The sequence below is a fragment of the Cryptomeria japonica genome, chromosome 7 (genome assembly GCF_030272615.1).
Source record: "Cryptomeria japonica chromosome 7, Sugi_1.0, whole genome shotgun sequence".
Classification (NCBI taxonomy): Eukaryota; Viridiplantae; Streptophyta; class Pinopsida; order Cupressales; family Cupressaceae; genus Cryptomeria; species Cryptomeria japonica.
The window spans coordinates 122868567-122894911 of record NC_081411.1 but is presented as its reverse complement, the minus strand read 5'-3'; the positions used below and the strand labels follow the sequence as shown (position 1 = coordinate 122894911).

Genomic DNA, 26345 nt, shown 5'->3' with positions numbered 1-26345 from the left:
TTTTTTATTTGAAAATTGTTAGAAGATGTCAATTTTATCTGCTTTGATTGTCTCTAATGGTGTCAGAATTTGAGCATCCAATGTTAAACAAATTAAGTAACAAGAAGAGAAGTTATGGGCAAATTAAGATGTGCAAAGCATATTACCGTGTAATGTAATCCAACTGTGCTTACAAGACATAGGAAAAAAAGGTACTAACTTGACCAGATTAGAGATACTTTTTTCCTATTGGGTGACCTTGAGGAGACAAGGTTATACCCTCACTTGTCAATTTAATTGTCATAATGAGTAGAGAAAGGTATTGTAGTTGTTTGTTATGGGCTCGGTGCTTTTTTATCTTAAGAGGAAAATATCATTTCTTCTAATCCCAATGCATTATCTGCAAATTTTAAGTTTTAATCATCTTTATTCTAGAGACTTTATTTTGGGAAATATCCATCTAAACCCTATGAAATTTGTGACTCCAATGGTCAACTGATCTGGAAACCTTCCTGGTTTTGATTTTGTTACTTTCATAACTTGACAAGTTATAAATCAACTAGGATGGTAGAACAATAATTTAGACAAAAAAGCCCAATGAAAATGGATCATTAGGAACAATTTTTGTATTCCAATTGAAAAAACCAGTAAAAAATATCAATATGTGTCTAAGTTGTCAGTTGGTGTAAGACATCGAGTTTGGGTTTGGGTTTGCCAGGACAACAATATTTTTTCCCATTATTGGTAAGGCTGGTATGACCATCCTATATATATAATATTAAAAATATATGAAAATACCCATAATTTGCAAACAAAAAATATATAAAATTGAAAACATATAGTTGATACTGTGAAAGATAATTGATAATTCGATGTCAATGTCAAATCAATACAATATACAACCAATAACCTTCATCTTTCTCTTTACCTATAGCATCAAATTCATCATTTAGTTCATTTGAACCCCTAGCAACTACAATGCCACCCCCACTAGCTACATCCTATGTAGGAGCTGCCTCATCATCTATGGAGATTGAGGAAAGTCATGTAATAGATGCATCCAAGTTTGCATACTTAGGGGATTACATCCCAATTCTTTGTTGCCTCTTGCTTGTAGTCAATTTGCTTATGTGATAGGAATTTCAAGTTTGAATGCACATAGGCCAACTCTTATGCTTTTTTTTTGTAGTCAACTGATTTCACTCAAGCAAAGAAGAACTAACAACTTGTTGAAATTAGAGAGAAAGTCGATACAACATTAGTAATTATAAACGTAATATATAGCTGGGAAAGATTAGTATGAATGTTAAAATTAAAAATGTTCACTTGTGATAAAACTTTGATTGTAAGAGGTTGTAGGTGCATAGAACCCTGCCCATGGAGGTAACACTATGTATGAGTTTCCTTGTCTTGGAGAGCTAAGATTGTGTATCTCTGATTACATGAAGTTGCCAAACTCATGACAAGATCTTCCATGTTTGGATCTGGGAATTCTTCAGAATTTAGTGTTGTACTTTGTCAACAAATTTTTGTGCTCCACATGGTTACACTCTTGGGCAAATAAGTTTTTTTGTGCTGTAATATTTGGGAGACAATTCAAACCCAAGGAGATGCAAGGGTGTGGTCATCTTGTTCCAATGATTCATAATGATTCTTAGCACCTTTCTGAAAAATACTTTTGTGTGATCATTAGCCTTGGTTGCTGTAATGTGCTTTATATTTTAATCATGGAGTCAATGCAATCATATATTTCTCCCAAACATTGTCTCATCAAACTTGATATTGATGATGATGGGCTTGGTGAAATTCAAGATTTAATCCACATGAACTCATCAGTCATCATCTAGGAGCAATGATTTGACTTTTGCGCCTTTGTTAAATCTATTGCCTCCAGGCATTCCAAAGGTTGTTGATGACTATGGCCCTCAATGCCTCTTGCACCTTCACAATTTGTTTCAAGATAATTGTGTGCTATGTGAATTGAGTCTCAACAACCTAATGTAGTGTAAAAAATAACAAATTTGAATTTTTAAAAGTGATTGTCACATGAATTTATAATAAAATTTTAATTGGAAATTGAAGCTAATTTAAAATAAAATTGAAATTTCATAAATTTACCTTCGACAACGCCAACTTGGAGAAGGACTTGAAGAAGGGTTATGGCATATGATCATTTCTTTACAATATCTATGCCCTCCCTGCAAAGTACATTTTTTTAATCCACTCTATCTTTCTACCAATCATTTGCATCATGGAAGCAAAACTCTACAAGTTGCAATCAATTGTTGATTGCCAAGATTGCTGATTTTTTCCCTAAAAAATCGGATAAAAATTGGTCATTGATTTCAACGACTTTAAATGCATATAACCGTGAACAAATCACGTGAAACGTGTGAATGGTAAAAGAAGCTTGCAAAAACCCTAAGCGCTTGTGAATTGCAAAAAAATACAAGCAAACTATTTATAAACATGTCGCTAGGGCGGTCGAGGGCTGAGAAGCAAGAAAATATTTTTTTCGCTAGGGCACGATTCATTTCTTCCTCTTCCCTCATGTTCGAGTTCGAACTTGTGCAATTGATAGTTTAAGCATCAATAGTAGGCATGACTGGTGTCAACCAACAAAAAATTGTGTGATCCATGTTGGGTGTCGCGACTCCTATTGAAACTTGTAGAAGGTTGCGCACAAAAATGGATTTTTATGTTTTTTGTTTAGCTTTTCTTGTATTTAGTTCTATTTTTTAATTTAGCTTTATTATTTCTTGTATAAAATTTTAAATATGTATTTTAAATATTAATAATGGACGCTGATAAAAATTAAATACTATCTTATTTATAGTAAATTATTTTAAAAAAAAAAAATATATATGTTTAAATTTGATATTATTTTATTTTATTGTTTCATTTAATATTAATTCTTAATATTTTAAAGTTGGTTGATTTAATTTTTAAATTATTAATCTATAAGATTTAACAAATTTAAATTATAATATTAAAATTAATTTAACTAAATTTTGTATTGTTTTATTTTTTAAATTAACAAATTTATATATTAAAATTAAAATTAAAATTTTGAACTTATAAAATTTATTTAAATTTTAATATGGTATTATATTATTTTAAATAATTTTAATTTACTAAATATATACAAACAAATGTAAATTTAAAAAAAATTAATTTATAGAAAGCGAATTTAATTCTAACTAATATGTTATACTATACAAATTCATCATAAATTATCAACATTGTTGTCATGTAACCTTTGCTATATCACATCACTTATGTTTGCTAATAAAATTTTATATCAACGAATTAAAAAAATAGTTTGATAATAAATTAGTAAAAAATTAGGTTATTAATAAAATAGTATAGTATTTTTTTTTAAAATTTGTTTTACAATATAATTAATTTTACTTCATAAAATAGAATAACTTAAAATAATTCTTTTTTTTGATCGGTAATATGTTATTTTTTATTATATTATAAAGTGAAACACTACATTAACAGAGAGTCATTTAAGTCATCCACCCAAAACCACCCATCAAAACCCCCATACCACCCAAAACAAAGAATAGTATCAAAAAACCACCATCCAACCACTTGCCCAGTCAGCATCCCCTACCCAAAAAACAGTTAACCAAGCATCAAACTGCTCATTACATCATTGCCATCAACAAAAATTACTGGCAATTCAATATTAACAGTCAATATCTAGAAGTATAAAGATTCTGAACTAAAACTAGGCTATGCACAAAGCGAGCAAGAAACAGGGGTACCCAGGAATTCTTCAGAATCAAAGATGACCTTCCTCTTCCACCTTCACCACCGCGTCAATTCAGTTTCCACTCGAGTCCATCACCGCATTTCCACCTTCATTCTGAGCTATTACTAGAGATGTGTCTCTAGCTGCCAAGACCCTGGACATACTTCTAGTTCTCGGTCTCAACCTTTGTCCACTTCTCTCATCCTCCCCTGCTTCCCCTTGTGCCTGTCGGATAATCTCCTCCAGCTCCAAGATTTGAACATAAAGCTTCAAAGCCTCCCAGCCGCGCGTTGTCGTTTCCTAGAACTGGGCCTTCACATCTTCTCTCCTCTTGAGAAAGGGGATGTTCATGCATCTGTTTCAGAGTTCTGTCTACTCCACCGAAATCCCTTCCGACACGTCAAAGCCCCGCCCCAACACCGCCCACTCCAATAGTGAATCCATGGTTAGTAGATAATCCTCCGACATAATTGTCCGCATAACTTTCCTAACCTCCTCACATGGGGTACCCAATTCTAACCCCCAAGGCATAATGAGCGAATATACATCCACCCTTGGCCGATACTTGTGGCCTATAACCGCCACCTCCTCACCTAGCACTAGCTTCACGGCTTCCAGGAATAGGGGCTCCCTAGACTTAAATATGGTAATCAATCTTTTCTCCAGGATCGGGCCCCAGAAAGCTGACATCAACTTATTGGATTTAAGTGTGAAATTGGCCTCCATATCGTCCGCCACTTGCAAAACCACCTTCGTCTAACCCAAAGCCACTCTCTCGACTTCCAACAGTCTCTAAACATCCGCACTAACTAGACATACATTCCAAAACTTACTTTAAATGCAACCTCCACTACCTCTGCAGAATTCATTGACATTAATTGCCAATGTCAGTGAAATTCGCCTAGGCTTGCGCGTAGGGGATGAGAAGTTAATTTCACACACTTCAATTGGGTGGCTGTACTATACTAAATTAGGCATTCAAATCATGCCAATGAAATATGTCATCATTCTTGTCCCACCACTTCGTCACTCCTTTTTCCAGCTTGCATGCCACGTTAGATAGAGCATCAGCTAACTCATTACCACCTCGTCTGATATGGGTTATACGGAAATCTTGAAAGTAACTTAATTTCGAAACAGTCAAGGGAATGAGCTTATTTAGTCTCCAACTCGGGGTTACCCCGTTCATAATTGCGTCCACGACAACCTTAGAATCTTCTTCAAGGTGCACCTTCGAAATCTTCATATTGATTGCTAACTCCACTGGTAATAGTGTGGCCTGCGCCTTTGCATCATTATTGGTACCATCTTGGAGTCTCTGCACGCCCTTAAAGAGGATCATCCCACTTTCATCTCGAGCAACACATCCTGCCCCTGAGATTCTTGGATTGCCCTTAGATGCCCTGTCAAAATTTATTTTAATCCACCCTTGCTCCGGCTTACTCCACGATTCCCCCTCCTTCCTTTGCTCCACACCCGAAGGATGAACCCTTGGAAACCCATGAACGGGTAACATAAAATAATTCTTGAATAAAATTAAAATTAGAAAATAATTTTGTAGTAAATAAAATAATTTTTAAATAGTTTTTTTTTAAAATACTTGTTGATTGTGTTTGGATTTTTATATATGATCATGGGATGAAATTTTGTGTTTTATACTAATGTCTCTTAATGTAATTTTGCAAATATTTTGACATATATATAAAGATTAAAAAAATTAAACATAAAATTCATAATTAAATAAAATAAATATTACTTAAAAATTAAAATTTGTAATTAAATAAAAATAAATATAACTTAAAAATTATTGAACAATTAATATAATAGTAGTTAGTACAATCATGTGTTGAAGTAAATATTTTATTTGCTTACAATATCTCTATGCTATGTAAACGCCTTTAAATATATAAAAAAGGTAATTTTTGATTGTTTTTTTGTAAATCCGATTTTTTCCTCATTTTTTCGAAAAATCTTATACTTTTGGTTTGCCGATTAATTCCCGGAACGATTAATGTTGCTATGATTTGCATCACCAACTTGAGGGAGTTAATGGTACAAGGTGCCCCAAAAATGTGCCTAAATGTTGCCTCGCCAATAAAACCCGTTGCCCTATAATTTTTAGCATTGTCTGTTATGACTTGGATAACAATTTTAGCACTCACCATCCCTAATGTGTTTGAGGATTTTCATGTGAGGATTTTGACAATGGAGTTTTCATCCTTCACTTGCCCCACACAATCAATCATCTTCAAAAATCATTATCCCTTTAGTGCACCTTGTAATGACGTTAATGGAATGTTGATTCTTACAATGCTTTCATCCATTATAAATGATAGGCACTCTTGTTTCAATCCATGAATCCTTGATTGGTTGTACGGATGTCTCTACACAATTTTTTTTCATTTGCTAATAAGGTAATGCACACCTTCTCATACCCAAGACTTGTGTAACTTGAGCCTTTGAGGATTTTGACAATGGAGTTTTCATCCTTCACTTGGCCCACACAATCAATCATCTTTTCAAAAATCATTATCCCTTTAGTGCACCTTGTAATGACATTAATGAAAGGTTGATTCTTACAATCTTACCATCTATTATAAATGATAAGCACTCTTGTTTCAATCCATGAATCCTTGATTGGTTGTACGGATGTTTCTACACATTTTTTTTTGATTTTTCTTTTGCTAACAAGGTAATGCACACCTTCTCATACCCAAGACTTGTGTACCTTGCGGGTGTTGACTGATTGCCATCACCTTTTCTTGTCAATATGGTGATCACAAAGGGTTGGAAGAAAGCCTATTGGCATAGATGCAATGTGTAATGTGCTCATCTACAATGCCCCTCCTTTCATTTTGAAATCCCTTGTCCAATGGGCTTTATTTTTAGAAAAGAGTGATTGTCTTCTTGAGAAGATAATGTCACAAAGAAAGGATGCGAGGAAGCCACTATTGGAAATGCCTTTGTAGGTGGCTTGTGTGATCTTTCCTTGGATAAAGGACGAGATTTTAATTTTTCTCTCACTTACAATATCAATTTCTCCTTGTTCTTTGATATATGATAGAATTTGCTCCTTTGGCAACCCCTTTTTATTCAGCTGCAGACAAACTTTGATTGCTTGGTTGGTCATAGGAATATGTTAGCTTTCACTCGATTAAATGAGTTCTTATAATCGTTATGACATTGACTACAATGCTAAATAAAACCCTTACCTCTAGGAATTTGCTTAACCATGGTAACATGTTGCTAAAGAAGTGATGGTTGGTCAAATTTGAATGACCTATTTGTCCTTGTGCCCATTGAACTAGAACTAGTAGTGGCCATGCTATATGAATTTTTGCTATAAGAAATTTTTTTGAAAATGTAGCCCTAGAGTATGTTAACTTAGCATAATAGAACTGACCTCCGGAGGTAGGTCCATCCATTTTCGACTGATCCAGGCTTTGATCCTTTCATGGATGGCAATATGTTGATAAATTTTGCTATTACCATATCACTTTTTAGTTTCTCCACCTTTTAATTTTGAAAATTGTCCAGAATTTGAAAATAGGGAATATCCTCTGAGACCTCAAAATTAACATTACCTATGGAAAATCGATTCGAATCTTGATGTCTTTCTACCCTCTTGTTGACGTGTCTGAAATCGCATTGCTGCAAACTCCATACGGCCAACACAGAATAGAATAACCAGCTGAGTATCCTATCCTCTCTTGAGATAAGGAAGTCCCTAATGCTATTTTTTTTTTGATCAAAGGGGATAACCTCAAGGTTTCGTTTGTCAGGTCTTGACTGCTGGATTTCTCAGTGGTTTGATGTGTTTATGCTGGAAACACAAGGGGGACTTACGTTGAGATAGGCAATTTATAGATAAGTTCCCTAGAACTTTTATAATCTTTCTATCAAATGATTTCGGTTAAGTTGATACTGTTTTTTTTGTATGGGACTGCGGATTTTCTGGATAAAAAAAGGGGAAAAAGGAGGGAAGGATAGGGAGAGAGAGATACATGAAATGTAAATTCTAACTAAGATAGCAGTTTCATTAAACAGACGAAAGCCTCCAAATAACAAGACTAAGCATTACCAGCTACTCAAGCACAGTATTTGCATAAATCTAGTGCAATCTTCAAAGGAAAATAAGATTTTTCATGTTATCACGTACAACATCAGAACTTTTACTTTCATAGTGAGTATTCAATAACCGAACTAAGCATGAAAGGTCCAGATTAACCATGTAGAGAGAAAGGCAATCAGCCGTTCCCCAATGGTGTGGACTGCGAGGATTCTATCAAATGTTTGCTTGAAAATGCTATGTAAAGGAAATAAACATAACTGAAAGATTTCTAAATTAAGTGAAGAAGGAGACCATGCACTCACAAGGAAACTTGAAAACAGTCTTAATCTGTGCATTAATTCCTGTAAATTTCACCAGAGCTTTTGCAACAATCCAAGAACTTCTTACAAAATAAGGGAAACCAGTCCCCTTTAAATAGGCTTCAAAAAAGGATAATGACTCAGATTTAATCTAAACAAGTGGCCCAGATTCATCCATAAAGCATGGCTGCCCATATCCATAAATGGGAGGCAAATATCAACAACCACCCCAAAATGGGCAATAACTACCCAAAAAGGATAATTAAAACTATTTCAAAAATAATCCAAAAAGGTGCATTAATAAAGTTTTACATTTTTGTTGACTTAGAAGTCAAATATCACCTTTTGGTGCAAAAGTGCACTTTTAAGACTTAGAGAGAAAAAAACACTTTTGAGAAATCACTTTCTCTATTTCAGCCTCACATTCCTTTTCTAGAAATTGATTTTCGCCGTGCAAATATTCCCGCCATAGATCACGACCTGCTGCACGTTCCTCACGAACATATTCCTGGAACTTGATGCATAATTTGAATAGCAGACTGAATGGAGGCATGGGAGGATGGCGAATTTTATATTGCATGCCTTCGAGGTACTGGTATACGTGTTTCAAACCATCCTTCCAACTGGAGCGATTACGCTCAAAGCATAACATGTCTGAATGGAACTGACCAACAAAACTCAAGTCTTTAGCGGAATAGGTAATCCTATCTGTTCCCAATCTTTCTTCCCAGTCTAGCTGGATTGTATCATCGGACAAGTCGTTTACCCATCCCGAAACCATTTATCGGAGGATTGTCTTACCTAGTTCTTGTATGTTTCCTAGAATCACCTCACACGCGTCATTTTCTTTGTCAATAATTTCTTTGGTGTCATTTTTCATGGTGATAGTCCAGTACCATTCCTTAAGAGTATTGATGCTATGAGGATCTAGGATGGCGGACAATGTAGGAATCTGCGCATAGGTCCAGAAGAGAGCCCTCATAAGGGGGAGAGTTGTGGCAGCCACTTCATGCATGTGGAGGGATTCCCTCTTTACCTCTAATAACTTGACTAGAGTGAGTTCTCGATGGTGGGCCATCTCTTTTACTTCCTCAAGGATTCGCTCTCCCCTTTTCTTGATGTCTTGTATCCATTCCCTGACGGTCCTTGCGGTGTCCCGTACTCCCTCAAATTCTGTTGTGGTCCTTTGCGCCAATGTCGTCGGGGGAATATGGGATTCAGAGGCATTGTGTAATGGCCTCAGGAGCTGATCGATGTATCCCTCGGCTTGCTCAGCACGAGCCCGATACATGTCCTTTTCAGCTGTTATCTCTTCGAGTTGCCTGAGTATATTCTGCATTGAATCTTTGAATTCTTCTTTTTCTTGCTCCTTAGTGGCTCGTCCAATGGGGACAGTTGTGATGCTATAATTTGCCAGTGTAATCTGATCTGCTGGCTTGTCCACAGGCGGGGTGGCAATGTGAAGAGTGCGGTTCCTTTGCTCGTCTTTGGTCACTCTAGAATACGCCTTGGGCTTTTTCTTCCCCTTAGCTTTTGCTTGGTCTATGCACGAGAAAATATCCTCTAGATCAATAGGTGGTTTGGTGGTGGCCTTGCACTGGGCTCTGGCAATCAACCACTCTTGAGGCACTGTCTGGGCTGATGATAAGGTTAAGTTTGCATTCTGTTCTTTGACGTTTTCAGCCGACTCATCACAGATTCGCAGCTGCTCTGCTACCGGAGGGGTGGAAGAGGTGTGAAGTTCTTTGCTTGCAGCTGAATTTTCTCCTACTTCACTGAACAACTGTCTGGTATCTTCATGTGATGGTTGTTCTTCAGTCCTTTCGAGCTCATGAGTCTCATCTATCCTTTGCTCTCCTTCGACGGTAGAGTCATCTTTGGCTGTATTGTGGAGCAGCAACTTGTGGTGGCTCTGTTGAGTGGGTTCATGCACTTTGACCCCCTGGATGGATGGAATCTCTCCTTCCTCTATTTGGTTGCCTGGTTCGGTTGATTCAAGGGCTCTTAGCTCAGCTTCTAGCGCATCGGGCACGAGAGGATCAGGTATATAATCATCATCATCATCAAAGGACCAGAGGTGACTTCAAATGCGTCGACGTCACTCTGGGAAGGCGGAGCAGGTATATAATCCAATTCTACTACATCGTCGGATGAACTGGGGTCCTTTGATGATGATGTGACCTCTGGTCTCCTTATAGGAATCTTCTCCCTTCTTGGTCTCTTGGACGTCCGAGTCCCTCTGCAAGCTTTAGCTTTCTTTCTTTTCTCTGGTTTCTCAATTTCTTCTCGGGGTGCACTAGATGTTCCCTCATCTTCGGAGGACTGAGAATCAAGGCTACTACCCATTAGGTGGTAGGTGAATTGGACTCCTTCGTGAATTAGCCTCTTAATTTGCTGATGGAACCATTGATCTGTGTACCTTGTTGGGGCTGCCATGACTGCTTCGAAATCAGTGATTGGGTCTTGGGACCAATCAACGCCTGACAAAAGATGCCTTAGTGCTTCAAATTCTCGGACCTGGAGGCAATTCTCTGAATCTGTGAGCTGATCTGGGACCCGACGGTATTCAAAGAGTTGCATTTGCTGCACACTTAGTTTAGAGTATTCTCGCCTCCGGACCTCATAGTCATCAGAGCAATTCTTCCAATAGTCTTCAATTGATTCCTTTGCTTTGTACCGCCTACCATAGGCTCTCTTTGCCAGATTATCGTGATCGAAATATTTTCTCGGAAAATGGTCCTGTAGACCGTAAGAGGCCAGCTTTGCGAGGGATTCCTCTGCTAGGGTAGGGGTCTCTAGGTGGACATCATGGTTGCCTATGATCATGGGGAACATGAATCCAGCTTGCTTGCTTTCTCTGAGTAGGATGCCGACCGGACGTGACTGCCTTGCGACCTCCATAAGAATTATTTTGTCGGTTGGGTATCGTGGAAGTCGGAGAGGGGCACCATCAAAGCCTGCTATTCGGATATAGGAGAACCTTGGGAACTGAATAAACCAGGCTTGATACCTCTGTACTAGAATAGTAGCTTGCTCTGAGAGCCTTATGTGTAATCCTCCTTGCATTAGCCTGACCATGCACATTGTGAAGGTGTCATTGACGCGCTCATATTGGCCAACTGCATAAGTTGGGCTGCTCTTTTCTCTCTGAGCAATATCTTGGTAGTGCAGTTGCGGGTAACAATCATAGATCTTTACTTGATCAGGCCCATTCCCGATTTCACCTTTCATTATCAAACCTGACAACGACTGTTTCTTGGCAAACATGTAGACCAAATAAGAGGTCATAGTAAAGTATTTCTTTGTTTCAAGCTCTATCAGCTGGGTGTGGATGTTGTCGCTTATGATTTGGGCCCAGTCAAACTTAGACTTCCCAGCGAAGACTTGCTCTGTGAAGTAGAACATCCACTCTTCAAAGTAGTTGGATTTAGGAAGTCCCATAACTCGGCTGAGTAATGTGACCATATCCCCATGCTCGTTTTGAAAATCACTTCTTGGGGTCTTTTTCACAATTCTAGCGCTTGGAAGCCTTCTCTCCTTGTACCACTCTTCGTTGATCAATGCTCTGCATCGGGCCGGATTCATATCATATGCCCCTTGTGCTTCATCTATGGTTGTGGCTGTGGGATTGTTTGGGAAGGGAATGTCGAATGCGTCGCCGATGGCCTCAGGAGTGAAGTTGGCGATGGTCATGTTCTCAAGGAGCACCAATCTGGAATTTGGCTGATAGTGTCGGGCGGCCTCTACCACTAACTCATAGTTCTGTACTGCTAGAGGAAATCTTGCCGCTTGGGCGATGCCACTTTCCACCATCTGTCTAGGCTTGCCGTAGGCGTTAGGGGAGAAGACCCGATTCCTGAAATCTTGGATGTCAACATGGCCAAGGTCAGTATCACCGATATTGTCCCAGACGCTTTGAACTTTCGACTCCCTCAATCCTCCTCTTCGATACTGGTATTTCATCCTTTCAACTTTTCGTGGGATATCTGATTTGGATGTTCGCGATGTCTCGGCTGCAGCGGGCGTCTTTGATGATTCTATCACCGATTTAGGCATTTATCCTGAATAGTCGGATGCGGATTACGAGGCGATACACAAAGAAGTAAGGCGGTTTAGCTAGAGAATACTCCAGCATTCAAGGACTAATTCAAAATTGAGATTGGAAGCGGAGCGACATTTCTAGCTAAAAGCTTGACTGATTTTAAACCAAAGTATTCATGAAGATTTTGATCGCGAATTTATACTTAACACTTTCTGGATTAATTCTCAACAGGGACAAAGCTTGAAAAATTTTCCTAACTTTAAAAAATGCAATTTCTGGTTAAATCTTAGGGGCAAATTCTAGTTTTGATTGCTTTGCACAATGTTTTCAAGTGAAAAAGATGCAGATTTCGAAAATTCAAGGATTCTAATAAGTTTTGCACAGGCGTCCATTTGATTAATAAGCATTTCAGATGATCAAGAGAGACAAAGTGCACTTACCTGACGAAAACGGATGGCGAGGAATTGCTAGGCCTTGCTGCGTGAAGACGAATGGACAATTCTGCAAAGTTTTGAATTCCAACGGTTATCTCCTTGATTCAAATTTTCACGGTTGCTGTTTAAAAGGAATCTATCATTTTTAAATGGCTTTTACCTTGGGTAATTGGCAATTTGAACTTGAATGATTAATGGTTTGCAGCGTTTTACCTTGAATGCAAATCGTGCGAAATTGGGTCTCTTTCCCTTTCAAAATCGGACGTGATCTTTCTTTACATGAAATGCGGCAGCATGGAGGGGGTTTTACAAATTTGAATGGCGTTTTTCTCTGATGAAATGCTTGAGCGCTATCACACAACCTCAGAGCTATGGTGTCCTTTGCGATTTTCGCGTCTTTGGCGAATTTCGGAGCATTCACTATCTTTAACGCTTATGCAATTTCGAAGATTTTACAAGAACTTCGGAGCATTCATCGCTTTTGGGATTTTGCGGTTTTTTCAAACGTTTATGTTAACCAAGGCATTTTTGGACCACGCAACGCCTTTGCAAATTTCGACAAAAACTTCGGACCTCAAGCCCCTTTTTGCAAATTTTAAAAAAACTTTGAATTTCGGCTCCAGGGTCCGAAATTGGACGCTTTAAGTGAAATTTGGACCATAAGGGGCTTTTTGCAACATTCCCAAATTTTCAAATTTAGCCCCAGGGTCCGAAATTGAGGTTTTAGGCGAAATTAGGACCATTAAGGGTCTTCTGCAAAATTAAAAAGCATTTTCGGACCATTTGGGAAACTTTGAATTTTGAAATTTTCGCCCCAGGGTCCGAAATTCGGCCCCCTGGGCGATTTTAGCCATCTTTCAACCTTGTGAAGTTTTAACATTTTGGCCTTTGGGTCCGAAATTCGGCCCATAAGGCAATTTTGGGAACTTAAACAAAATTTCGGACTTTAGATCAGTTTCGCTAGATTCTACAAATTTTGGATTTTGGAGGCTTTGGAATTCTAAGGCATTTGGGCAAGTTTCGCAACCTTGGCATTTTGGCCAGGAAATTCGCTCCTTCACCAGCAGGCGAAAATCATCCTTTACTCAAATCCCACAAACATCGCGGAGACAAACCTTATGCAAAAAAACGGCGACTTTGGTTCCTCGTGCGACCTTCAGACGCATTGCTCTTGCTTGGCGGGCTTTGCCAATTTCTATCACCTTACGCCTATCCAAGGCGATTTTCAAAATTTCGAACAAACTCTTGGCATTCGTGCCCGAGGGCTAGACTAGCCTAATGGATTCATCGGCTCTTTTCTTTGACATCATCACTTTACGGACCAGTCGCGGACTCGCTCGAAAGGACGCGAGACACTCTGCGCGAAACTCAAAAGGGCGAGAACGAAAGGCTCAAAAACAGGAAGGGGGACCCTGTCGACGACAGGGAGCGTGTGCAACACACAACACCTCCTTAGTTTCCTTTTCAATTTCCAGCTAACAAATAAATCTTTAAGCTCTTGTGAATCATTCTTTGAAGTTGACCTCAAAGATCTAGGGCCTTCCTTTTTCCTAGCTGCTTCTCTTGCCTTACCATCTTTTCCAAGTTCGCCAAATTCACATTCCTTGCTCATTTTTGCACTATTGTCTAGCACTTACTAAAATTTTTAATTTAAGCTTCAATATCCATAATATTTGGATTTGATTTTTAATAGGTATTTTTAAATCAACTCTAATATCACCAATAAACAGAAGGCATTTGATGTAACACCCAATTTAATGATATTTTTAATGGAGATTGTCATTTTTCTAATCTAAATATTCTTTTGAATACATTTCACACCATTCCATGCATGATGTGGTTCTCTGAACTCAATTCCTAATTTTAAAACAAATGCAGAAGCATATGGATTTCAAAGAATTGATTGAATAACAGAATGAGCAAGATGCTCATAATAGTACAGGAGTATTTACAAGAATAGCAAGTTTCTAATAAGAAACTGCTGCTAAGATCGTAGAAGATCTTACTAAAAAAGAATATACACTATTGAGCATTAATACTAAAATTAACAATATTTTAATATTCTAATACCCTCCCTTAATGCTCAATCTATTAACTACACCTATAGACCCCCTGAATTTTACAAATTTATCAGGACCAAGGGGCTTGGTGAAGATGTCTGCTGGCTGCTCCGAGGTAGGAACATATAGCAACTGGATGGATCCGTCTTCAACCAGCTGTCGAATATAGTGACAATGAGTTTCCACATACTTGGTTCTTTCATGGAAGACTGGATTCTTGGCGAGTTTGAGCACTCCTTGATTATCACAGAACAAGGGAGTAGGACCTGCTTGGGAGACATGCATATTCTCAAGCATTCGTCGAAGCCAAACCGCCTCACAAGATGCCTTAACTGCTCCCCGATACTCTGCTTCTGTCGAGGAGAGAGCCACTGCCTGTTGCTTCTTACTAGTCCATGTGACAGGACCAGATCCCAAACTAAACACATACCCTGTTGTAGACTTACGGTCATCAACCGAACCTGCCCAGTTAGAATTTGTGTAGCCACTGAGTATAGGATCAGAACTCCGAGTGTACAGAAGTCCATAATCAGGAGTGCCACTCACATAACATAAGCACACGCTTCGCTGCTATCCAATGATCAGCCTTGGGAGCTGTCATGAAGCGTGAAATGTAGCTCACTGCAAAACTGATGTCAGGTCTAGTGGTAGTAAGATAGATGAGACTGCCCACTAGTTGCCTGAACAAAGATTCATCCACAACTGGTGAAGATGATTGAGCTGAAAGTTTGAGCCCGGGTTCCATAGGAGCAGAGGCAGGTTTGCAATCCTGCATTCTGAACCTGTCCACAAGACTTCTGGCATACTTGGACTGATAGAGAAAGATACTGTTCTCAGTCTGCCAAACTTCAACTCCTAAGCAGTAGTGTAGAAGTCCCAAATCTGTCATATCAAAGGTGCGGCACAAATCATGTTTGATCCCAGTGATCAAATGTGCTGAACTGCCAGTAATGATTAAGTCATCCACATAGACAACCACAAACAGAACATCATTACTAGTATGCTTGATATACAGGTTTGCATCAGATGGACTCCGCTAAAAACCATGATCTTTCAGGTACTTATCAATTTTCATGTACCAAGCCCGAGGAGCTTGTTTCAGACCATAGAGTGCTTTGACTAGTCTACAGACCTTCTGTTCTTGACCAGCAACCTTGAATCCTGGGGGTTGCGTCATGTAGACTTCTTCTTGTAAGTCACCATTCAAAAAAGCACTCTTGACGTCCATCTGATGGACTTTCCAACTGAACTGGGCTGCCAAGGCAAGAACGAGCTGTATGGTACTCATTTTGGCTGTAGGAGCAAAAGTCTCCTCGTAGTCAATGCCTTCTTTCTGTGAGAACCCACGAGCAACAAGACGAGCCTTATACTTGTCTAGGGTTCCATCAGCTTTGTATTTTACTTTGTACACCCATTTGTAGCTAATGGGCTTCCTCCCTGAAGGAAGATCAGAAAGGGCCCAAGTGTGATTCTTCTGAAGACTCTGGAACTCAGCTTCCATAGCCTGTTCCCACTCAGGTATACCTTTAGCCTCTGAATATGTCTGAGGCTCAAAAACACTGTGTATGTTAGCCATGAGAGCAAAATTGACTGTATGCTGCTGTTTGCTCTTATTACGGGAGGTTCTACCCTCAATGAGCTCAGTATCCCTGAGATCACCAATGGTCTTGGCCCATCATTTAGGCCTGAGAGTAGAAGTGCTAACATCTGGAGGAGCTGCAAGAGGCTCAGGATCAGGAACAGGAGCAGCAGGAGGAGGATTATTCTCCGGAGGGAACTCAGGTAGTGCATCATCGAAAATAGATTCTGCATCATCCCTCCCATCAGGCGAACCTAATGGAATAAGAACACTGTGAGGCTGATCCTTAGAACACGGCTCAGAAGAAGGGGATTGAAAGAATCCTCTGTCTTCATCAAATACAACATCACGACTGAAGATAAAACGTTCAGTGTCTATATCGATCAGTCTGTAGGCCTTATGGTGATCACTGTATCTTGTCATCATGAGTTTCTGACTTTTGGAATCCAACTTGGAGCGCTTAGCATCTGGAATCCAAACATAGGCAACAGAGCCAAAAACCTTCAGGTGGCTGATCTTAGGCTTCCGACCAGACCAAACCTCTTCTGGAGTCTTCCCCTTAACAGCCTGAGTAGGGGAACGGTTAAGGAGGTAGGCAACAGTAAACATTGCTTCAGCCCAATACTAATTCGGAACACTCCTGTGCTGTAACATAGAGCGAGCCATCTCAACAACCGTATGATTGCGACGCTCGACAACACTGTTTTGCTGAGGAGTGTAGGGTGTAGTCAATTGGCGTTTGATGCCATGGGTTTCACAGAAGTTGGAGAATGCAGAAGAACAAAATTCCCCCCTATTATCTGTCCTAAGAGTAATGATGCTATATCCAGACTCTTTTTCAACAAAGGACTTAAACTTCTGAAAGATACTAAATACATCTGATTTGTGTTTAAGAAAGTACACCCACATCTTTCTACTAAAATCATCTACAATAAGCAAAAAGTATTTGCAACCAGTAACAAAAGATGTATTCATAGGACCACAAATATCAACATGAAGTAATTGAAGTACCTTAGATGCGCGCCAAGACTTTCCATGTGTGAATGAAGTCCGATGCTGTTTGCCAGCTTGACAGGCGCCACATACTCCAAGATGCTGAGTCTGGATATCAGGTAACCCTGAAACAAGTCCCTCCCGAGATAGCTGAGAGAGATACTGAATGTTGAGATGTCCATATCTCTGATGCCACAAAGTGCTGAGAGGAGAAACACGAGCTGCCAGAGCCACTTCAGGAGAATCACCAGTGTCAAGAAGCCTATATAGGCCATGATCCTCTAGACCAACAGCAACAGTAAGACGAGTCTCTCGATCAATGATGGAACACTTGTGAGCATTGAACACCACATCTAGCTAAGGAGAATTCCTCATAATCTGACTGACAGAGAGCAGATTAAGTTCCATACCAGGAACATAGTACACATTCAGGAAAATGAGTCCTGCCACCAGACTGTATCTGAACAGTGCCTCTACCAACAACTGTATACTCCTCACCTCCGCCAAATACAACGGAATCACTGAAAGATGAGAAGTCTGTAAACCAGTCATGCCGATGAGAAAAGTGACGTGATGCACCAGAGTCAATGTACCAAGCAGAAGACCTGGCATGATCTGAAGACCTCTTAGCCATAAAGGCATAAAAGGCAGACTCCTTCTGCTTGGAATGTTGAGCAACATGCGCCTTCTGGTGTGACCCTCCCTGCTTCTTTTGTTCAGAAGCGAGCTTCTGATGGCAATCTTTCTTCATATGGCCGTACTTGTGACAGTAATTGCACTGCACATTCTTCTTCTTAGCACCATCCTATGTCTGAGAAGAGCCTTTCTGTTGAGAAGATTGAGAGGACTGAAACTTGCCTTTATCCTTGTGAAAGGATTGGGCTGTGAAGGCATTTTCCGAGGAGGCTGATGTAGTACCACTACCAAACTGTTGTTTCCAGCGATCCTGCTGTAGAAGTTTGGTGCACAATTCTGAAAACTTCAGATCAACATTAGTGGAAGTAATATTGAGGGTCTCAATGAAGTGTTCATACGATTTCGGAAGACTTTTCAGAGTGATTACTACCATGTCTTCTTCCTCCATAGTCCGACCAATAGCTTCGAGCTGATCTCGAATGTCCTTAATCCTCGTGAGGTGTTCCTGTAAGGACATACGTTCGTCCATCATAATGGAGAACAGCTGATTCTTTAGAAAGAATGCTCGGCTCTTGTCGGATGTCTCATGCAATTCCTTTAGATGCTTCCAGATGTCGGAAGCTGTCTTGCCAGAAGGAATCTGCGGTAACTGATCATCAGTCATTGAGAGTTTGAGAAGCATAATTGCCTCCCAATTGCGTTCATCAAACTTATCTTGATCTGCACCAGGTGTACCAGGACTGAGCTCTTTTCCCAAAACAAGCTGGTCAAGATGCCTATATTCAAAAATGGTCAACATACGCTATTTCCAGATGTTGTAATTGTGGCCATTAAAGCGTTGACTGCCTTCTAACATCAGATTGGTGAGAGAAGCCATTTGCACGTTTCCCAATGTACTGAAAGATGAGAGAAAACCCAGAAGGAATCTGAAAACCAAATTCAAATCCGTTGGCTCGAAAATCAAGGCACGGAAAATGATGCACCCAGAAAAATCGGACAACCACCTAGATTAGGTTTCGAAAAACCCACCAAGAATCTGCAAGAAAAATTTATTTTCGATGAAAACTTGAAGGTAAACACCTTAATCGAAAAAATCAGAGGGTCGTGGAAGCCATGATATGCCCAAAAAACTTGTAGACAGAAGAAACTTTGGCATAGGGAAGAAAAACAGGAGTCGCGCCACCAGTAGAGATGTCCACACGGGTAGCAGGTCACGTTCAAAAAATAGGCTGCAAATCGCGACGAGGTTGTAGGTCGCGTCGTCGAGGGTGCAGGTCGCGTCACGGTTGCAGGTCGTGTTGCGGCGAGTGTGTAGGTCGCGTCGCAGTTGCAGGTCGCGTCGCGGCAAGTGTGCAGGTTGCGTCGCGCCGAGCCGAGGGTGCAGGCACAGAGCCACAAATGGTGGCGCGATTAGTCTTGCAGGTCGCGTACAGAGCCACGACCGCCGCTGAACAGAAGACAACCTTGCTTTAAAAAATTCACAGGAGCTAGGAAAAAAACCTTAGATGAGTTTTTAACTGGAATAATTTTCGAAAATTTCCACTAATTGGAAATTAGAATTAAAAAATTTCCGAAAAAAATTCTCCTAAAGCTCTGATACCATAAAACAAATGCAAAAGCATATAGATTTCAAAGAATTGATTGAATGACAGAATGAGGAAGATGCTCATAAATAGTACAGGAGTATTTACAAGAATAGCAAGTTTCTAATAAGAAACTGCTGATAAGATCGTAGAAGATCTTACTAAAAAAGAATATACACTATTGAGCATTAATACTAAAATTAACAATATTTTAATATTCTAATAAATTTTAGGCTGATATATATATATATATATATATATATATATATATATATTTGTACAAATATATATCTGTACCTGATTCTATACAAATATAACCAGCCCAATTTTTTTGCCATACTGGTATACTGTACCCATTTATCTGTACCTGATTCTGATTCAGCAACTTACCTACTACATTTGAATCAATGACATTTGAATATTAATGCACTATGGCTGCACTTGGATCCTGATGAATTTTAATTTTTGTACAAATATACTTGAGTAAATGTTTTTTTTCTAATTATTATGTATACTTGTTATAGCTTTAAAGTGTTGTTACAATTTCTTATATTTTACATTTTTCCATTTAAAAATTTAATGTATTGCTATCGCCCAAAGGCGGTCTTCCATCATTGCTGTCTCCAAACCACATGTTGACCTTTCCTACCATCCTCATCCTGGAAATGCCATGGAACGTAGTTTTTTGGTTCTGGTTGGTGGGGTTCTGCTGCAGCTTTTGTCTTTGATGCAGGAGCATCTGGCAACCATGAATGAGGCCCAGTCAGTCAAGCATGAAAGAAACGGACTGGAGGAAGTTATGCATAGAGGTTTGCCCAAGGGGGAAAATGAACTAGAGGGTATTAGTTTTATTAACTAAAATATCAAAACAGTCATATGGTGTGGGGCAAGAAGAATGAAGTAACTGGTGAGTAGGCACATGTAACGCCTCAAAGGCATCATAACCGCAGAATATGACCTGCGGTGCATTGTATTTATGATAGCTGTTCCATACTAACAGCTGTAAGAATATGGTTTTATAAATTGGATTGAAGGTTTGGTTATAATCATTACCAGAAAAGGAGAGTGAAGAAGGTGCGATGAGAAGAGGGCAGTGGGCTGTCAGACAAGGGAAAAAGGGCTGCACTTCAAAAGGAGAAGAAAGTGAGTAGCAAGAGGGTGGGGAGGGGAAATAGGGAAAAGGGGCAATGACCCAGGTGAGGAGTGGCAGTGAGGGAGAGAAAAATATTAGGTTGTGTTGCAGAACAGGGAAGAAACAGGGCTGCCACATTGAGTGGAAAAGCCAGTGCTCAATGAAGGAAGAGGTCATGAGTGGTCATGAATTTTGTTTGTAAAACATTTCGTATGAATTGAATGAAATAAAGAAAATTGATTTGAGTCTTGTTTGTGGCTATTTTGTTTTCAATGTGTGATATTTGAATTTCTGCTATGAGTTTGTGTGTGTTGATAGCATTTGTATTGCATCAGTCTTAGACGTGTATTGGCTACTTTAGTAGCTAACTGTTTACTTTTTGTTGTCCAGATGCTCTTGTAGCCCTCCTACCTTTTTGGCCTTCATTTTGTATTTCTTAACTCCATTTGAGCAAGGAGCGGCTAATTTAATCCTCATGAACTCTTTTTTTATATTAGATATCATCTACAAAAAAGGGGTTACAATATAAGGAGTTGGAGGTCCAGTAGTATCATAGATCCATCATCCACAATATATCAAAGCATAACTACAGCTATATATTAGTCTTTTCACTTTATACCAATGAATACAAAACAAAGTGACATATAGATCCACAAAATATCAGAGCATAACTACAGCCATATATTAGTCTTTTCACTTTATACTACTGAATACAAAACAAAGCGACATATAGCAAAACATGAGCCATATTTCACATTGCTGCTTGTCTCACTAGATCACTGTCATAGGTTCCTATAGGAGGAACAATCTCATCTTCCCAGTCAATATCTTTGACAATGGGCAGGTGTGGCATGCCCCCGCCATAATACCTCTCACCCATCCCTAAAAGAAAGTGAAAATAAATCAGACATGCATTGATGATCAGAAAATTGTCTTGTTTATAAGACATCAGAATTTTCTAATTCTTTAGCCAGCAGCCACAAGGAGTTAATATCACTCTTTCCATTGATCAGTGATCTTTTAGTCTTAGCAAAACATTAAACAAAGCGATTTCCAAAAGCCATGATGGATGAAGGGGCATGAGGTTAAACCGTTAAAGCACCAATTATCTCTAATGCAGTGATCATTATTAAGGAATCATTCATCAAGGTAGCTGTCCCATGTGATTAGTGCCCAGGTGTGTGATAGAATAATTAATAATTAGCGATTAGCTTTGAAGGGAGGCGTCCCTTGCAAGATGGAGGGGTGTGTCTCTCGATCATTAGAAGGTATAAGGTGGAGGACCAATGCACCAAAAAAGGAGCAGAGGAGAATAAGTATAAATAAAATGAAAGCATTTGAGCAAGTCTGATTCTGAGTATATTACCAAGGAAATGCAGCAATCTATAATATTTATAAAAGAATTGCAATCTATGGGAAATAAGAATTATAAGGAGGAAATCGAATAGGCTACACAAAGGATGATACTCTTTTCCTTGCTGCAAAGAGCCTCCACAATCGGCAATTGCCAATCTTTAACCAATGCTTAAGCACATCAATTACCAACAGCCATGATGTTAATGGAGAGGCATACAATTAGCTAGAAGAGGCAGCGTTTAGTTGGGAAAGACACCTCTCTTAGGGAGGAGGTAAGAGATGTGAACACTTGTCCTCTTTGAGGGCTATATAGACCAGAACTTCAGTTGGAGAAAGGACATCGAAGAAGATCAATATTGGGTACAAGCAATCTGAATACAGCCATCTTTTGTTATAGCAAGTATTGTGGTATGCATGATGAAGATGTTGTCTAACTTACAATCTTATGTATTTGGTATAGTTAATGATGTGAAATGCTAACCAATCTAGATTCTTTATTTATTTATTAAATTTACTTATTCTTCTACAAACAATCATGTAGAGGCTAGTAAGGAAATATAAGTAGGGAGGGAAGAGATGGGCTCCCCTTCTAAGTGGACCACCCCATGTTGTATGGACATGTTCCCACCACTTGTGGGCCAAGGGGTGTTGTATCACGCCCTTGGGCTTAGTTGCGGAAAATGTTCTAGGGCACCCTATTGTGCTTTTGTCTCCAATCTCTATAATGGTTGGTTGTAGAAGTGAACTAAAGAATGGAAGCAATCATATATGAGTTAATAAGGAAACATGAGTAGGGAGGCTAGAGATGGGTTCCCATTCTAAGTAGACCACCCCATGTTGGATGGACATGTTCTTGCCACTTTTGGGCCAAGGGGTGTTGTATCACGCCCTTGGGCTTAGTTGAGGCGAATGTTCTAGGGAACCATGTCGTGCTCTCCTCATTGTTAGATTTTAGTAATCAGATTTGCAATTGCTTAACATATAGGTGCAGAAGTAGATAATGTACAGTAACAGAAATAAAGCACATAAATAGAGATGCACACAACACTAGACTACCCTGGGAAAACCTCCCCCTTGGAGGAAAAACCCAGCAACAACAGATCTTCAGATCGGATTATAATAGACAGAAATTATAGTTACAAGTCTGACCCAGCTAAGGCACAATGACAGCAGATGATAATAGATAGAAACCGACTTATCTCAGTCCTTCGGATGCAAGGAAATCACAAGACAATGAATTCGCTTTCCTTTGATGATGGTTCACTGTGCTTCTATGATGATATGCTGCACTGCCCATCAATGATGTTCACAGTCTTCATACAATAGATGCACAGCAGATGGATTTCACCCAGCAGATGTAATTCGCACCATACAATGACAATTTGCTGTCCTCCTAACTGAGTTTGCAGACCTTCAAGGATAATTTGCACAGCTGGAGATTTCGCTCCTAGAGCAGATCTGAATCGCACTTTTGGAGCAGAGGTATTTTGTGAACTTGCTTGAATAGTTTCCTTCCAAAATGAATCTGTATTTATACAAGGTAGAGGGAATGCATATAGGGTCGGCCCAATACATTTTGGCGCCTAAACTCACTTTAATTCACACGCCACATAATGAGGATGGGTCCACACGTTAGCTCACACGTTTGGTAAATAGGTCCATGCGTTTTGAACATTATATGTTAGGAATATAAGGGAAGTAGGGCCCAGCCCTATAATGATCCGAACAACATTGGAATAGGGCCCAGCCCTATTTGTTTTACATATTAGATTGAGATAGGGCCCAACCCTATTTAATCCTAATGGATTCGAATGTTGCCTTTGGCAATTCGAATCCATTATAAATATTTTCCAAACTAGTTACAAAACAACACTCATCAGCCCCTACTATGGTTGGTTACTGGAAATAAAACTATAAAGCAGATCTACATATGAAATGTTATTTAATTTAATTGCTTATTTACTTTAAGTTTCAATAGCTATCATATGTTTTAATTATTGAGTACTATTTGTAAACAATTTTTTTTGTGGAATTGTTACTTTGGGTAAAAATCAGGTATACCCCAATTAGGGGACATTACAAGGTATTGTTTCCTCTATTTGCTTAGCCTTTGGTATGTTATGTTTTTCCATGCACTGTTTGAGAATCTCCAACTCATCTTTGTTCAGGCTGTTTCTCTCTTGAGGAAAGAAAGGTGCATTCTTGATCTCATTTTTGTAGATGAGGAAAGAAATGTGCATTCTTGATCTCATTTCTGTAGATGATTGTTAAACCTTCTTCAAGCAATATCATAAAACGGTCTTTAGGGATCTCCATGATAGTTGATGTTAGACTTTTTGTCATTGATGTCAAGTTGTTTTTGTCAAGCTTGTGCTATGAGTTTAAAGTGCTTGGTTGAGTTGCTTGAGCTGCTTGACTTGATTGAGGTGCTTGAGGTGCTTGACCTGCTTCAGCTCCTTGCCTGCTTGCTCCAAGTGCTTGGTTGGTTGGTTGAGGTGTTGTTGATGTGTGTTTTATGCACATGCAAGCATTAAAATAAAATACCAAAGTACTTTACCCTCTCTTTAACAAAATCACCTCAGATGCTAAGGGTAAGATAAACTAAAATGATTCCAAGGTTTCTACAATCAGGGCTTGACGAGTGGGTAACTCAATGGTCGATGTGAATTGCTAGTTTCACTTGGGGACTTACACAATTGTTCAAATCAACTTTGCTTATCATGAATGTGGAATAGGTGTGTTGATAACTTAGGATTTAGCAATGAAACTCTTGACTCGATTCTAACAAGACTTTCTAAAAAAGGACAAAAGGAAAAGGGTTAGGAAGTGTATTCTAAGCCTAGAATGCAAGAAGTAGTGAACAAATTCAGTGGAATCAAATTAGGCAAGGTCTCACCATCAATTCGAACAGATTTTGACACAAGCTTAGTGCAATCATCTAAGGTGTATTTCAAAGATATTCAAATTACTACCATCAAACATTGATACCATCCAAGTTGATGCATAATAATGGACGTATAATAATTGAAGTTAAGCTTACATAAACTTCCAGTTGACCACGCAAGGCACACTTACAATCAGCAAGAGGTTAGTGGTATGGATAAATGGATATCACACAAATACATTCGACAAATTCCTTCATCCAATATAACAACACTTGAAAGCAAATTCTAATCTAAAATTCTAATCTAACTTGGAGGAATTGAGAACCTTGAATGCAAGACAACACTTAAACAAAAATCACTATCAATCCGAACAATGATTTATATTCAAATCTGCAGCATCTACCAACAATTCTAAAAAATCTCTCTTACAAATGAGAGACAATGGGGCTTATATTGAGTCTCAAACAAAATGGATTGCCAAGATTTAATCAAAATCAAGGACCAAGATCATGCCAACAAAGCCCTAGAGTTACCCTAATTAGGGTTTACATAAAAAATGGAGCCACCAACATATGGCGCAATAGAAAGACGCCTAGTCATCAAATAAGGAATCTTCTAGAAGATTTCGTCTTGCATCTCTTTCTCTCACAGCATAATTCAAGAATCTCGCTAATACAGAATCTAATTCTTCTATGGAAATGCTGGGTAAGGTATCCTGTTGTAAATCAATCACGTCCAACGCATCCAAGCAAGCATCCAAGCTGTTCTCCCAATCTGGCATGAGCTTCCCCGAATTGTGGACATGAATCAACAAAGAAACTAAATCATCCATCTTACTCTTCTTCAAAGAGTCCAATTGATTGAAGTACATTAACTTCATCTTGTCTCTCAATTCTGCTAACTGTAAACCATTGGCTTCGCTGACATCCACCCCTTATAATTTCTCAATTGAGGCAAGGATCTTCGATTGGATCCCATGAATTGAGCCTTCCATCTCTGCACAATTCTTTTGTGCGTGCTCATAAGTAGATTTCTTTATGGCTAATGAACAATACCAGCCATGAAAATCATATCTATCTCCATTATGCACAATGTTCTCTCCGATCAATGTGGACATAGGAATTCTCTTCAAGGCTCTGAGGCGTGGAATAGTCTTCTCTTGAATAGGTCAAAATTCCTCCCAAACTCCCTCTAGATATTGTATCCTGAATATGAGCTCTGTTGTCCTGTCAAAAGTTTGGACAAAATGAGTAAGGAAATCATCCGCTTGTCTCTTCATATCTTCAATCCATTTCTCCAATTCCGAGAGTGTATCTCTTGCTGCCTCATAATCTGTATGTGGTTCACGATCAACTGCAATAGGGGAAATAAGGGTGGGATTCCCACGCCTTATCCCTGCAATGTACTCTCTAAGTTTGATATTTTCTTCCTTATACTTCTCTTTCTTTTCTATCTCCCTGTCTAACCTTTCATTGATTGCCTTGAGAGTATCACTGACTTCTTGGAATTCCTGCTCTTTTGTAGTACGACCAAGG

General features: G+C 39.1%; 1 protein-coding gene across 7 annotated transcripts in view; it reads left to right on the top strand.

Annotated features, from left to right (window-relative positions):
* The window catches only part of LOC131056385 (uncharacterized), a 73084-nt gene that overhangs the window by 31363 nt on the left and 15376 nt on the right, over window positions 1-26345 (top strand). The gene's annotated exons all lie outside the window — the stretch shown is intronic.